Below are 16,684 nucleotides of genomic sequence, written 5' to 3' on the forward strand. Positions count from 1 at the left end.
ATAGGTGGATATGGTCTAATTTAAAGGATGCCAAAAGTCCCTTGGCTTTCTCTGTCACACACACACACACACACACACACACACACACACACAGACACGCACACACTCCGTATAGAGCAAGATCAGAGTAGACTTTTTGAACACCTTTAACATTCCAATATGGAGTCACTGTCAGCCATGAGAGTTATGTCAAGGGCTGTGGCAAGATTAGAGTAATGGGATATAATGGAAACACCCGTAGGAGGAGTCAGAATGCCCAAACCACGAGGCTAGACACTTATGTAAGGACCCCATCTGGACACCAATATGAGTGGAACCTCTGCCCCTTGTGGTATAGCTCAGAGCTCCGACTACCCAATGCTTGAACTTGGCTGTACCACTCACGGGTCACACTCAGAGCCCTGCCAGACTTCTACTTCATAGGCCATATGCCACCACTGCATCTGCCTGGCTTGAGACTGACACCAGTCCCCCATCCACCTGAGGATGCCCCCAATAACTGGGACTTCCCGCCAGACACTTGCTTTGCTTCTTCTATCTCGTAAGTTCCCCCTCTCTGAGTGTGACCCTATTGACTTCTTGGGGAGTTTGCCCCCAACAAACCTGGCATTGTAAGAAAACACTAGCACGTGTGAATGTCTCCTTTGGGGGATGCTCCCTTACTTGTCACACACACACACACACACACACACACACACACACACACAGACACTCTCACAATTTGTCCAAATAGAATATATCACTTGTAGTTAACTAAGTACATATTTGATTTACATACACATTTGAGGTGAAAAGGAAGTCTTTAAACCATTGTTAGTCATCAGAACCAGATTTTGAACAAGTTTACTAGTATACCTATCCAGTTATCCTGAAGGAGATGGAACTACTCTCAAGAACATGGAGTTGGGGGGAAATAGAAGAGAAAATGAGCCTGCAGTATAGGGTGCTCCTCAGGATAAAGTCTTGGGGGATGCTACATGGCCACACCATGCTGTAGCGTGTGAGGCAGTTCTAGGACACTGGGCATCTTGATGTGGAAGAAGAGCAGAGGAAGCGTGTCCAAAGCCAAGCATTCAACAACCAGCAACAGACAAACCAGGAGTTCAAGCAGCCTCACTGTGAAGGGAACATCAGAAGGTAAGTTAGATTTTACTCACCTTGCATTTTTGTGATGGAAGAAACTTTTGTGTACTGTGTTGAGGTTGTAAGAAAACAATCAAGGTCTTGTTAACTCAGTACTTTAAATGGGAGTCTCAGTGAGGAGAAGAGGAGGCATGGAACCTGAATCAAAGAGGAAATTGTGAAATTCACCTCTGCAGAGCAGCCCTGAATGGTGGAAGATGAGTAGAAGGAGAATAAAGAGAGGAGGGAGATGGGTACACAGATCATATTATATATCTCCCTTCTTTTCTCCTGGACCATTAATCCAAGTGATAGAAGGTAATAAGCAATATCAGAGGCTAAAATCAGCAATAAAAGAGAAGGAAGTCACCAAGTCATACATGCAGCCTGGAATGCTGTGGCTGAGAGTTATGCTTCCCTCACTGTGACTTCATATGTGATGTTTCTGGGTTGACTGGAGCTGTACAGACCCCAGATCTTCTTCTAGAATCAGGTGACAGTGCCTCTTCCTTTCTCCACCCAGAGTTGTTAAGTCACCACCCTGTATCTCACCCACGTCTAATACTGTCCTCACCTACCCACATACACAAATGTGCACACCTCTGTGCTCATGCACCCACCTGGACACATACACACAGATACAGAGGCATAACACAGAACCCAGGGTGCTTGCTTCAGTTTGCTGCTCTATTCCTGGAAAACAAGTCACTCACAGTAGGAATACACACTAAACGGGGTCTATCTGCCTTCCATGGCAATCACGGGGTCTGAAATAAGGGTGGATTTCCAGGGCCTAGAGCAATGAGAATAATGAGCTATTTTCAAAAACACTTCAGCAGAGCTTCCAGATAACAAGATAATTTGTAAGCAGTTTACGTTATTAAAACCAAAGTAAAATGCAAGTAATGAACTTGAAGTAATAGCAGGACAGATCGGACAGAAAACACTGCTCACTTCCTTTCCTCCCTGACACTGGTCTTGCTTTTGGAGTAAAGTTCTATTACGATGGGGACTGTGCTAAGACTATGTGAGAGGAAGCAAAAGGGGACTGTCACTGGGGGCTAAATTATCTAGCAGATCTGCATGGATATGTTGCTTATAAAAGTGTAGTAGAAGGTTGCACCCGGCTAGACAATGCACAATGAAGATTTTTGAGGTTTTCACTTCATCCATGAGCTGCACATCTGAATTCATATGAAAGTAATTTGCTCTGTAAACTCCTGTTTCCAGATTAATTTCAGCTGAGAAAATTCAGCAGACGCAAGATGTAAAAATTTGCTGAGACACTGGAAAAATCTCTTGTAAGTTTTCCTTGTCGCCATGACTATTCTATTGCCTGGCGTCCAGTCACTCTCAGACATTGATCTGGTGCTTGCTGTGTGTCTAAGAAGCTGTGCCACATACTTTGGGGGCATGAATCAGATGCAACTCTCTGATCATGGAGTTCACAGTCCAGGAGGGAGCTGAATAAGTACACAAATATGTATGATATCAAACAGAAAGCCACAGGACCCCTAGGAGGGGCAGAGAAATGGGGAAATGGGAATTCACAGGAGAGGGGGTATTCTAAGTTGAACTATCTGAAAAAGGCCTCCTGAAGAAGGTGGGCTGAGCCCTGAGGGAGAGAGATGAGGTCCTGCATTCCGTTCAGAGGGAAGAGAGTGAGCAGAGCACACCCATGGGACATGTGTCCGTGGAAATGCAGCTCTAGCTGGTTAGAGCAAATAGGTGTAAAGCTCTTAATGAACAAGAACATGAGGATGTGATTTAGGGTCAGATTTGAAGGGCTTTGAGATACATGTGAGGATGTTTGGACTTTATTCTGAGAACAATGAAGACCAATGAGAGTCCAGAAGCCCAAGGTAAAGGCTGAGCCTTATGAGTTCAGGTTAACAAAGCTATTGACACTGAGAAAAGACCATTGTGGGGCTATTGGAGGAATCCAGGAGAGAGGGGCGAGGGCATATCCCAGAAGGAGTAGGGCTGGAGGCTGAGAGAAGAGATAGGAAAAACAGCATTGATTAATATTTTTCTTTGGCCTGATGCTCCATGACTCAGAGGTGCACAGTGAAGTAGCTATCATGGAGGGTTTTCTTCCTGCATCCTGGTACTGTCCAACAATGGAAGACCAGCAGTCTTCCTTTGCCCAGCAGGTAACTGGGCATGACTGACAATTCCTGGGAACTTTTCCTGTGTTCCAAATCTGCTGTTTGTCAGTATGCTTGGGGTGGTTGAGACTGAGCAAAGCAAAGGGGTGGTTCTACTGTTACTTCAAGAAAAGATTTGGATTAATACAAAATAAAGTTGTTTTGAAAGCTGTATCTGTGTGTGTGTGTGTGTGTGTGTGTGTGTGTAAACTCATTGCCATATCCCACAAATGTTTAGACAATGGGCATATTTCAAAATGTCTGTGTCTTTCAGAAACATTGCTTAAATGGATTTCAGCAGAGGGAATAAGGTAGTGCCAGGGCCTCTAGGCTGGTGGAATTAAAAAAAAAAACCTCAAACCTAGACCTAGAAAACTGAGTTGGTTTAACACTATGCCACACTGCAGATGTTTCTTGTAAGCATCACTTGAGTGTGCCATGAACATCAGAGAGTATATTTCCAAGAGAGATTTTGTAGCCTCTGCACTGCTGGGTTGGCCAAAAAGTCCATTTACTTTTTCCCTTAAAAAAAAGACACTTTTTTCTTTTCACCAAATAACTTTATTGATTTGGATATTTTGAGTGTGTCAGCTATCTCCCACAAGGTATAACATTGATTATTCCCAAACAATGTCTTGATTTGATCACTATCAACTTCAACTGGTCTACCTCACTGTAGAGCACCATCTAACAAGAAATCTTCACCACAAACTTTTGCAAACCATTTTTGACACATTTGATCAGTCACAGAACCTTCTGCATACACTGCACAAATCTTTTCTTGCCTTTCAATTTGCATTTTTATCTTTCTTGAAGTAATAAAGCACAATGTGCCAAAAATGTTATTTTTTCCATCTTCAGTATTAAAATGGCTACATAAAAATTCACCAATTTTAATAAGTTTTTAATGCATGTTGATATGACAACTGTCACAATACAGTCTAATAAAATTGTTTCAAATGAACTTAAGGACAACTAAGTGCTACTAGAGCCGTCTTACAGAGAGAACCAGATTAACTTTTTGGCCAACCCGACAGTTCTCACCTGCATCCAAGAAAAAAAAAAAAAACAGTCACTCTGTTTCATAAAGATCTTGGAATCTGATTGGTGCTAAGAATGATCAAAGAAGAAGGGACCTACTTCTTGGACACTCTGTCCCCTAGATGCACAGAGCCAGGAAGGTTTTTGTTTGATATCCTAGGCAGATCAGTCACCATGTTAAATTTAAACCAACTACCCAGACAGAACGATTCATGAGGTGTCAATAGAATGTTTAATTTCCACAAAGAGTACAAAAGGGGAATACTTTGAAATCTTGTTTCAAAGCCATAATCCACACATTTTATGCTTGTATATTTCATTAGGTTTTCAGTCACTTGAAACAAATATGGAATGGCAGCAAAGCAAGAGAAGCATCCCAAGGTGTTAGCTTTTAAGTGATACTGTATATTTAGAAAGTAAATTGGTGACAGTCTAGAACCCCATTCAGCACTGTGTCACACGGCATTGAGTCAGCTTTGGCCTTGATATAATCAGATAAAATATATGTATACTGGCCAGGAATAGAACCCAGGTCTCCCAGATGGCAGGCAAGAATTCTATCACTAACCCACTCTGGGCTCTCATCATGTGTGTGCACATAATCACATTTAATCCTCATGGCAACCCCATGGGAAAGTAGTATTATCCCTGTCTTGCAAATGAGATTTAGAGAAGTGAAGTATCTAAGACAGAGCTGGGATTGGGGCATCCATTCTCTGTCATTAAGCAGCAAACAGCTTTGCTATGCACCCCCTCCTCCTGATCTCCTCTCTTGCATTCTCTTCTTATTTTCCTGGTGAGTCCTTCCTTTGTTCTTTCTTTTTGTTCTTTAAATGCAGGTTGTTAGAGGTTGAATTGTGTTCCACCTCCACCAAATTCATATGTTAAATTCGTAACCCCTAGAACCTCAGAATGTGACCTTATTTAGAGAGAGGGTATTTAAAGAGATAATGAAGTTAAAATGAGGTCATTAGTGCAGGCCTTACATCAATATGAATGGTGTTCTCACAAAAAGTGGAAATTTAGACAAACATACACACAGAGCATATGATGTGAAGATGAAAGCAGAGATCAGAGTGATGCTGCTACAAGCCAAGGAAGCCCAAAGGGTGCCAGCCAACCACCAGAGTTTGAGGATAGAGTCATGGGACAGATTCTTCCTCACAGCCCTTAGAAAGAACCAACCCTGTCAACACCTTGATCTTGGACCTCTGGCCTCCAGAGCTACAAGGTAAGAAATTTCTAGATTGTGGTATTTTGTTACAATACCCTCTCCTTCACTCACAAAATATTTAACTTGTTATAGTTTCCTAGACACTGCTGCAGCTCAGTTATCTCCTCCTACAGGAAGCCCTCTCCCATTTCCTTTTATGCCCGTTGACCAAGAAGAGTTCATTGTACCTTCCTCTGTACCTGCTCCTATAGTTGTTTCTATCACACCACATTGTAACCTGTGTGTATGTGCTTACTTGTCTGTGTTTTCTACTGGGCTGTCAGCCCCAGGAGAACAAGCACCCTCTTCATTCCATGCCAGTTGTTGCTCCTCCTTAGAAAGGATTCTCCAACTGTTCCCTGCCCCAAGCACAATCTATGAAACTGTAAAACGAATACACAGTGAGAATGTTAATGGTGAATGGCACTAAATGTTACTGGCAAAGTTAAACTTTGGCCCTTGAGTTTGGCTAAGAAAGAATTTAGAGTCAAGAACTCAGATACAAGTAGAAGTTTATTTAGAAACTCGCAGATAGGAGAAGTGAGACAGCTGGGCTTCATGGACTCAGGAAACAAGTTACTGAGGCAAAAGAAGGGCCCCTGGAGCCTAAAAGAAAGAAAGCAAAGGTACATGCCTTGAGGGAAGAAATGGGGAACAAATGTGCAGGCATGCTCTAGAGAGGGAGAGTGTGCACTGGGTCTTTCATCATAGGGGTTTTTATCTGCAGGTCTCAGAGGGGCATCTCAATGGAATATTCATTAGCTTTCCAGGTGTGTTCTTCAGGGCTGTGGTCTTTACTGATTGTTCAGTGCTAGGGCAAGAGCTCATTAGTCAATGCATCTGGGTTTGATGTCAGCCATGGCATTGCTTTGTGTGTTTTTGCTGCTTAGATGTTATCTCTAGTTTGACTAAACTTTGTCTTCATGGTCAATGACCTGAGGCTTTGTTTCTATTATTTGTTGCAGATCGGAAACTAATTGTCCTGAGTGCGTAATGCTTAAGGGAGTGGTCATGCAAGGGCTTGCCTGGGAGTCATTTAAGGCTATTCTCCAGCCCCCTTGTTTCTCCCCTAGGGGAATCTACCACATGACCAGTGATGTGCCGGGGGAAGAGAGGTCAGGGGAGGGTCCAAACCACATGACCAGTGATGTGCCAGGGGAAGAGAGGTCAGGGGAGGGTCCAAACCACATGACCAGTGATGTGCCAGGGGAGGAGAGGTCAGGGGAGGGTCCAAACCACATGACCAGTGATGTGCCAGGGGAAGAGAGGTCAGGGGAGGGTCCAAACCACATGACCAGTGATGTGCCAGGGGAAGAGAGGTCAGGGGAGGGTCCAAACCACATGAGCAGTGATGTGCCAGGGGAGGAGAGTGATATGCCATGGGGACCTCAGGGTTGTGGTCTCTCCTGATTGTTCAGCACTAGGGCAAGGGCTTGTTAGTCAATGCATCTGGTCTTGATGGGGGCCAAACACATGGACCCATGAGGTCCACCCTACAGTGCTTGTGTTCCTATTTTTCTTCTATTGCTAGACACCTGGGGCTTTCCTCCCCAGTGACCTTCTGTACCTGGCCTATCACCCCTACTCTGCTCATGTCTGTCTAACTGCCTACTCTATCGATGGGAGACAGAATGTACCCTGATTAAATATATGAACACAACTGGTGAGAGAATATGTCCTTTCAATAGGAATGAAAATGAAAAGGGCCACCTATAAGAGCATAAAAAGAAGAAAAATGACAGGACATATCTGAGAAATGTCTGATGGGGAATCTTAGTTACAGATTATAAATCTTCTCATTCTAACCAGGAAATTGATCACAAGAGATGGATGCCTCAGAGTCTCTTAGCTCTTTGCCATTAAACTCTGGCGTCATCTAATGGCACTTGTGCTTCCATGCTTAGTAAACATTGTTTTCATTCCTCTCTGAATCTCCATTCAGACCAAGAATATATACTATGTGAACTCTTCGTGTGTCCAGTCCTCGAGCAGTGATCACTCATGGCAGGCAGATTAAGTGATTTTGGTTGATGTTTGGTCCCCATTCAGTCTGATGACAGGGAGAGAAGATTTGGATCATGCCATCATGAGAATTCTTCATCTGTATAACACATACTCTTGTCAATTTGAATGAATACAATGGCATTCTTGTAGCTACCCCATCTCCCATGTGGTTTGGTTTGTGTGAGCTAGGGAGTCAAGTTAATTTCTCTTTGTATTTCTTAGGTAAGTAACAACATCAGCTGCTGAAACAGAAATACTTTAAATGTCCATGGCTCAACAATAAGTGTCTTTCTCACTCATGACCCCCCATCCATAGCAGGCTGGAGTGGGTGAGGACTCTACCCCACACAGGAATTCTGTCCCAGCTCCTCAGCGTGTCTTTTTTATTATGCTGCTGGTTGTGGAAAGACAGCAATTTTGCTTTTATGCAGGAGATAAAATGGGTATGAGAGACATATACGGGTCTTGATGGGAATTGACCCACATTGCAAACACTCTCCTGCTACCAGCCAGAATTAATTGGCATGGCTGATTCATTGTAAGGAAGACTGGAAAATGTGGTCTAGCCAGAGGTTTAGGTTGAGAACTTGGCAATTGTCCAGCCTAAGTAGTCTCTGGCACAAAGGGCCCAACAAAGTGAGATTCTAAATCTTTGGGTAATACCACAACCACTTCTAGGTTCATCCTCTTTACACTGATTGTTACACCTGCACCACAAATGGGTTGGTATACATTCATTCAATAAATAAATGAATGTAACCTGGACCCTTTCCTCTTTCCTATTCTCTTGGCAGCCCTGTGGTTCAGTTATCACCACAGTGATATCACCCAAGTGGAAGGGCTCCCAATACCTTCATCACTCTTCTCTCTACTGAGCTGCAGCCTCATACATTTCCAGCTTTTGCTGGATAGCATCATGGGAGGTTCAGTCACCCCTTTACTTCAACACTCCTGACCTCAACCATCTTTTCTCTCCTGGACCCTCCTTTTCCTCTACCCAAGACTAAGATAGGACCTTCGTCCGACTCACCTACTTATCCCTACAAACTTTTAGCACAACCCCTTACACATTGTTGACTACCAAGAAACATCTTTATTTATTTTAATGAATTTTTCTATTGTAGAGATATGTATTTAAATGACACTGCACTAAGATGTGCAAAAGCATGTAGTTTCTCTACAGCTTATTTGATCTTCCTCATTAACATTTACCCCTTTGAAAAGCCGGTCTAGTTGTGAATTCAGTGCATAAAATAATTGAAACTCTTTTAAGTAGCTAATTCTAGCATCTTTGAGCAGATATGCAGCCTTTCTCTGCTCCTTGCAAGAGGAGTCTCTGTCAATGGCTGTGACCTACCGAATTATGCCTCTGGTGGTCTGACCCGAGCCCTCAGCCATAGGGTCTGCGATTATTCCCACCACAGCACTGTCCCCAGTAGACTTATTCGCCAGAGCTGTTAGCTGACTTCTGCATGTGCCTCCACAGGACCCCAGGATCCAGGGAGTCTCAACAGAAGCTGAGAAAGAACTAGGTGTAGGCCTCCCTTGGCCTAACTGAGCCCCAGCTTCAAAGTTTTTTCTCATGGGGCCCATCAGTGCCGCTGTGGGAAAGGTGGAGGTGGGGTATCCATGACACTGAATTCTCCCACAGTCCACATTGTAAATGAGGAAAAATCTATACTCTGCTTTCTGCTTTGCCTTTAACCTGCCACCCCTCCCCACTTTCAGGAATTTTCCTGTTGGAGGAGGGGCAGCTCCTGCTGCTTTATTCCCTGTGGCTAATGTGTCCCCTGCACCCTTTCTACTGCTTTCCCCAGGGGACATCAGCTGCCAATGTTCCCTGGGATTGCAGTGGAGTAACTTCTCAGTATCATGATATGCAAAGCAAAAAATAAAGAAGCATCTTTCAGCCCGGCTCAATGGATTCCATTGCTGCCTGTGAACCAAAGGGTCACGGCTTCGATTCCCAGTCAGGACACATGGCTGGGTTGTGAGCCAGGTCGCCTGTAGGGGGCGCACAAGAGGCAATCACCCGCTGATGTTTCTCTCCTTCTCCCTCCTTTCCCCTCCTTAAAAATAATAAAAATCTTTTTAAAAATAGCATGTTTCAGAAATATTGTTAAATAAAACAAACAATAAACATTTATTAAGTTTCAGGCACTATTCGAAGAGCCTTTCCAATATGAAATCATTTCATCAATCCTACGACCACCTGAAGTGGATACTATTCTCATTTTCACTTTACTGACAAGGAAGGTGACTCATAGAACAGAAATACAACTTGGGCCAGGAGCACCAACCTCAGGCTCAAACTCAGGCTGGCTCTAAAATCCGCATTCTTAACCACTAGGCTAAGCTTCCTGTCATATTCATTTTATATTTTTAAAATAGTGCTCCTAGTTGGGCTTATACCTAGAAAGATATTTAATTGCCTATTCATTTTCTCAGTTGCAATAAATTCAAGATGCCCAGTGAAGACTGTTCCGTAGCACAGGGCAGAAATCCACAAGACCAAATCCTAGTGTCTGTGGCCCATGATAATTTGAAAATGAAAAAAAACATAAAATATGATGTAGGAAGCTTCAAAAGGTTTGCAGTCTCTGAGATTCTCACTAGCCTTGAGGCCCTCGGAGCTTGGCTGCCACGTCTCACCACAGAGCTGTGCTGCATCAAATAACATGCATTCTTCTGAAACTGACAGCTGGAGAAAATCTTTATTTCCCTTTCTCTGGATTCTCCTCGCAACCCTCCAACCTGGTGCTTTTGCACATGCGGGTGAACTGGAGCGTGCATTCCTGCACACACAGATGTGCACACTCGGTGACAGCAAAATCCCTTGGTGTCTGTTTCAGATCTATTTCAGGTTCCCGTGGGTCACCAATGATTGCAAAGAGGGCCTTTTTGGAGTATGACGCTGAGTGGTAAGCTGTCATTCAAACATTAAAGTGCCATCCTTTGGAATTACTATTTCACATTTTAGAGACGATTGTGTGTTCTGTCTATAAAATCACCCTTGCCCACTTGCATTGTATTTCTGAAATAGAAGAGAAGGGAGAATTCCAACCAGGGAGGTGGGAACTAAACAAACCCTGTACCCAACTCTGCCACAGCTCAGACTGAGCAACCTTTGCTGCTCCATGTTCTTAATAGTCCCAAGGATTCAATTTCTTCTCTGCTAAAACATTCTTAGGTACTCGGTCAGATAGCCAGGTTGCTGAGTTTTTCTTGAAAACATCTAGTTTTTGGCAGGTGTGTGTTCTTTAGATATAGAAGCTGATGATTATTTGATTCCTTTAGCCTTTTCCAAAAATCAATGTTATATGGAAATATCTAAGCTCACAAGAAAGTTTATGGGATGGAAAAAAGTCAGGAAGCTCTGTGTATTTTATTTTTCCCTTGAAGTTTTACAATATGCATGATGTTTTAAAAATATTTTATTTATTTTTTAGAGAAAGAAGAAGGGAAGAAGAAAGAGAGGGAGTGAAACATCAATATGCAAGAGAGACAGCAATTGGTTGCCTCTCATTTGACCTCCACCAGGGACCTGGCCCACAACCTAGTGGTGTGCCCTGACTGGGAATCAAACCAGAGATCTTTCAGTGTGTGGGATGATGCCCAAGCCACTGAGCTACACTGGTCACGGTGCAGTATGCATTGTCTTATTAAAGCATCCAGACACTCTACAAAATAAGAAATCTGATTAATTTTACATAAACTGGTATTTTCCACACTAAGAGTTAATCAAGAAACCCTTACATTTTCCACTATGTATATTATCATGCCAGAAAACTAGTGCCCCATTGAGTTTTGGGAAATCTTGCTGTTACTTTCTTCAGAGACTCTCTTTTATCTTGAGAATTTCCCCATGGTCCTTAAAAAGAAGTCACCTTCTCATTGTATAGGCCTACAAGACATAGTTTGTACTTTTTTTTTGGTTGCTGTTAGCAGGAAATGACCCAGCCTACAGAGGAAGATGAGGAAACTGCACGAGGACTAAATGTCTTATGTGACCAACATGGACCAAAAAAAAAGTGAAAGCTCCTCTCTACCTGTCCAGCATTCAAAACTCCCACAGCTGGAGCATCCAGGTCCAGTCGGAGGAATGAATATAGAAGATCTACATAAAGACCCTAGCTTACACTGTTTACCATTTATTCTGCACCTCTTTCCTCCAAGGTAATTTATTACTGCTGTTAGCTAATGAAAACATTACGGAGGGTAAGGAGCTTGGCCGCCACGTCTCACCACAGAGCTGTGCTGCATCAAATAACATGCACGCTTCTGAAACTGACGGCTGGAGAAAATCTTGTCACCACAGTCACCGTGTCAAGTGTGGCGTGACACCTCTGTGTGTGTTTCTTTCGCACCTAAGAACCACTTTGCCAATATGGACCGAATAATAAAAGAAAACTGGCTCTTGCCGGCGCAGAGGATTAAGAAAACTGGCAGGGTATAAGGCCTGGGATGGTGATTTAAAAATTTTCCCCCCAAGGATTCTGCACAAAGAATTTTTCTATGAAGGGTTTAAATAAAGTTCCTTTTCTTCATACTGGTCATGGAGAGAATTAGGATGTTAACTGTTGATCCAATTTATGCTGCAATTTGATCCCATAAGTGCTCTACGGGACTCTGTTACTCATGGAAAATAGCTCTTGCCAGATCAAACACTCTCAGGCCAAAGTCACAGGATTCTGACTTAATATGTTCTGTTCTGCCGCCATTCATTTTGCCTCTTAGATGGTCATGAACCCCCTGAGCAAGGAGGCCATCCACTGTGCAACCTCACCTCGTATGTGAGAATCAGTAGTCACACTGTGTAAGTGCCTATAAGGCCCTTCCTCATGAAGATCTTCCCAAGCAGAAACAAGGTAGTGCTTTGCATGTTTTTACAACTTTGTCTTACTATCCAGACTTGAAGCCAATTTGAAAGCTCGACTCCGTATAGAGAAAAATTGATACCAATGGTATTTGGTGTGTTTACAGTTTTTGGCTCTGGTTTGTGAAAAGGGATGCGCATGCATGTGCACGTGTCTATTTAGTCCCTGCACCCGACAAACACCCTTCCCTGTGAAATTCATTGTGAACTATGGCTACTTGGATATTACCTCGGTTCAAGCATTTCTACAAGGCTGGGTAGATGCCTTGAAATCTGATAAGCACTGGATCACATTTCCCTGACTGTGTTCCCCAGAACATTAGTGGCCATGAATACTAGGAGTTTTATGATAAAGGGGCCCATTTTCAAGTAAGTTTGAGAAACGCTTTATTGTTAGCCCTCTCTTTTAAGTGTCATAGAATTCTTGAGTGCTGAAAACACCTGTCAAATCAATCACAAAGAATTATGTTTCACTGTAACTCAGTGAGTCTCTGACTTACTTGGTTATGAAGTTCAATTTTTTTTAAAGAATCCATAGGCCAGGTAAGACTTGCCAACATTAAAAATCTTGGAAAAAAAACACCTAATGGGGTAGTGAGATAGTCTCCCTTCTTCTGATTTTCTTGCCTCTATTCTCTCCTCTCTCCCATCACGAACATGATCACTCTGATATACTAATTAGAATGTAAGTTCCTTGCTCCTATAGCAATACCCAAAAGCAGTAGCTCAAACAAACCAGAAATTTATTTTCCCCTCACATAACTCTCTGTACCTTAGCAGTCCAGGCTTTACATGGTTTCTTTAAAAAGGTAGAGACCCAGACTCCTTGTATCTCATTCCTCTTCCATATGCAGGTCTTACCAACCACATGGCCCAAGAGGTCTCAAATCTGTCTGTATTCCAGGCTATAGGAAAGAGGAAAGAGCAGGGGAGAGAATTATCCTTTCTTTCAAGAACATCATCTGAAAGCTATGCTTAGAACTTCTGCTCACCTATCATTGACAAGAACTATTACTCCTTGACCACATTTTGCTGTAAAGAAGGCCCAAATATTAATTTTTTCTTCATCTGGCAGCCATTGGCACACTGCTAAGTTTCTGAGTTACAGTAAAAAGAAAGAACAGGTATTGATGAATAGCTAACAGTCTTTACCACTTATGACATCTCATGTGATCCTTACAGGGTTTTCTTGAGGTGAGGATTTTTATCCCAAGTATACAAATAATGGCTCAGAAAGCTTAAATAATTTGTATTTTGCCACTATGTCAAGAACTATTAAGGGTATATTTAATGTAAAAATAAATAAATTTTATTTATTTCCAACCTAATGAGGGAGCTCACCACACTTGCATGGATCTCTGCAGAAGACACAAGACCCCTGAGGCAGAGACGGAGGGCTTTAGGACCCATGGCACAGCAGGCAGCATACACATCATGTCCAATCGGTTCTCCTTGCCCTCCTCACCCTGTCGGGTGGTAGGAAGTGGGCCAGGGAGAGGATGCACACAGTGGGTTTGCAGCACAGTGGAGGAAACTCCAGCTTAGGAAAAGCAGATCTTTTATAGAAGCTGCAAGGAAAGCTGCCCTTGGAGGAAAATATTTCCTTGGTATTTTAGGGACAAACAAACAAACAAAAAACATACCTCTCTACCTTGGAGGTAGAAACTATCTCTAACCTCCAAGGTGTTAGCTCACCACACACCATTCTTAAAAGATAATGTATTTTTTGAACTATAAGACACACTTATCCCCCAAATTTGGGAGGAAAATGGGGGTACATTTTTATAGTCCAAACATAGCTTACCTGGTTAGTAAATGTAGTTTACATTTACATTGGTGAAATATTACGTTATTTATGTCATTAAATATTTTACCACATTTTTTGCTTCAAAATTTTTTTCCTATTTTTCTCCTCTAAAAGCTAGGTGTTATCTTATGATCTGGTCTGTCTTGTAGTCCTAAATATATGGCAGTTTAACCGTGGTCAGTCTGGTAGGAACTGAGAGACCCACTGAGAATTTTCTTCCAACACAGAGACAGTCTTGCCGTTTCATCACAAGGAAGGCGCTTCGTCAAGGCATCTCCTGCAGCACCCTGGCCATGCCTGCATCAGGGGCTGTGGCTCTCACCATTATGCATCCCCGGCACCTAGCACACTGCTTGGACTATAGAGCATGTTCAATAACTATTTTTTAATTGTTATGTGCTTATTTATTTTTAATCTTCATCTGAGGATGTATTCATTGATTTTAGAGAAAGGGAAAAAGAGAGAGAGAAACATTGATGTGAGAGAGAAACATTGACTAGTGGCTTTCCGTACACTTCCCAACCAGGGACTGAACCTGCAGCCTAGGCGAGCACCCTGACCGGAGATCAGGGGCAATGCTTCAACCAACTGAGCCACTTGGACAGGGCTCACTAACTATTTTGAAAAATGTCTTTTGAGTGAAGTACATGAGAATGAAGTTTACTTAAGTAATAGAAAATCAGTAAACAGCAGGTTATTAAATCAACTTAAGGTTCCCTTTGAATGGATCTCAGGACAGATGGCTAATTTTTATGATTTAAGATCACTCCCCAGACCACTCTATCAAAAATATCACTCCAATGAGCCTTCACAGCACTTACCAACATTGGACATTATCCTGCTTGTTTCTTTACCTGTTTATTTTCCAGCTCTCCCTCCTGAAATACAAATGCAGGCAATCACCTATCTAGTTCATTTCTATATTTCTACAACCTAAAATAGCGTTCGGCCTATAATAGAAGTTTCAGAAACATTTCTGAATGAATAAGTGCATCTAACATTTACCAAGTTCATATCATTTTCTAGGAAGAAAAGGTTTTATAGTGTCTTAGTGGCTCCCAAAGAATATTGCTGCTTTGGGTGACTAAAATAATTTCCTCCCAGAGTTCAGTTGAACGGCAACATTGCTTCTGATAATGCAAGGAGCTTCACCTTCTCCCTACAGGCATCCCACCGACAGCCTGGGCCAAGCCAGCACACTGCCCTGCCTCCTGTGGTCATGCTGCCTTGGGTGTCGTACACCCGCGTCTGGCTTGGTGCCTCACACTCACAGGCTCTCATCTGGCCCCAGTGACAGCCATCCCTTAATGGGCGCTCTCGACACTGGTCAAGTAACAGCAGAGACCTTCCTGGTCAGTTCCGTGGGCCCCATAGACCCAAGGACACTGTGTTCTTCCCATGAGGATTAGCCCCTGGCTCAGGGCTCATTTCCCCCGAGGCAGTTTGGGATTATCGCACCCTCACCTTGGCCCTTCTTCTGTCGCTTGCTGATCCCTCGCAACAATCTCACCCATAAAATCTAGGATTCCCAGCACTGCTCTCTGAAACAAATTTGTCAATTGATTTCATAAGAATGTATCAATACTCATTTTGTTCATTATTCACCCACTTCCAAAAAATGACGTGAAGCAGAAAAACATCAATATGGAACAACAAAAATAGTAAAATCCCTTCGCAGGGAAAGACCATTATAATTTGTTTAAACACTGACATATATTGATATCAAGGGTGAGTACGAGATGGGGCAGGAGGGGAATGACCAGAGGGAAATTACTGGTATATTTAATTTTTCAAGCCATCATTGATTCCAAATGAATTATGATAGTAGAGCTTTGTATAAAAAATTAAACACCTTATAGTCATAGTCGATATTAATCATTTTCTGACTTTTACAGACAAAGAGACTACTTCAAAGAAATCAAATAATTTAGCCAGAGTCACAAAAATGAGCAGATGCTAGAGCTTGGATTCAGGTTTTCTTATTTTACCTCCATGGAATTTGTCCACCTCAGAGATCACTAGAGTGTTGGCATGCAAACTGGAAGACTTATAAACAGAAAATATGAAGCAGCATGCAAAACTGGAGGCACAGTACTTGAACAATAATTAAATTGAAAAAAACTGGAGGCTCAGGAAGAATGCCAACCCTGGCTGGTTGGGTGGGCTTTTTTTTGTGTGTATTTTTATAGTAAATACAACAAGGTTGTATTCAAGGTTGAGCGGACTCCATTGAGCAGTCTCAATCATTGATACATATGCCAATTAAAGTTTTGAAATGGAAACAATTCATATCCATCTTATTTTAAAAGTGTGCCAATTATAAAAATTATCCAACTATCAGTCACATACAATTCAGGTCAGAGGATGAGCATCAGGAAAAATCTCCCGTGGAAGACCCTCACCGCTCTGAAACACGGGTCCCCCACACACTTCTGTGAGCCAAAGTTCACAGGGGACATTTTTTAAAGAAAAAG

Source organism: Sturnira hondurensis, unplaced genomic scaffold (assembly GCF_014824575.4).
Source record: "Sturnira hondurensis isolate 20B ecotype Veracruz unplaced genomic scaffold, ASM1482457v3 Scaffold0014384, whole genome shotgun sequence".
NCBI lineage: Eukaryota > Metazoa > Chordata > Mammalia > Chiroptera > Phyllostomidae > Sturnira > Sturnira hondurensis.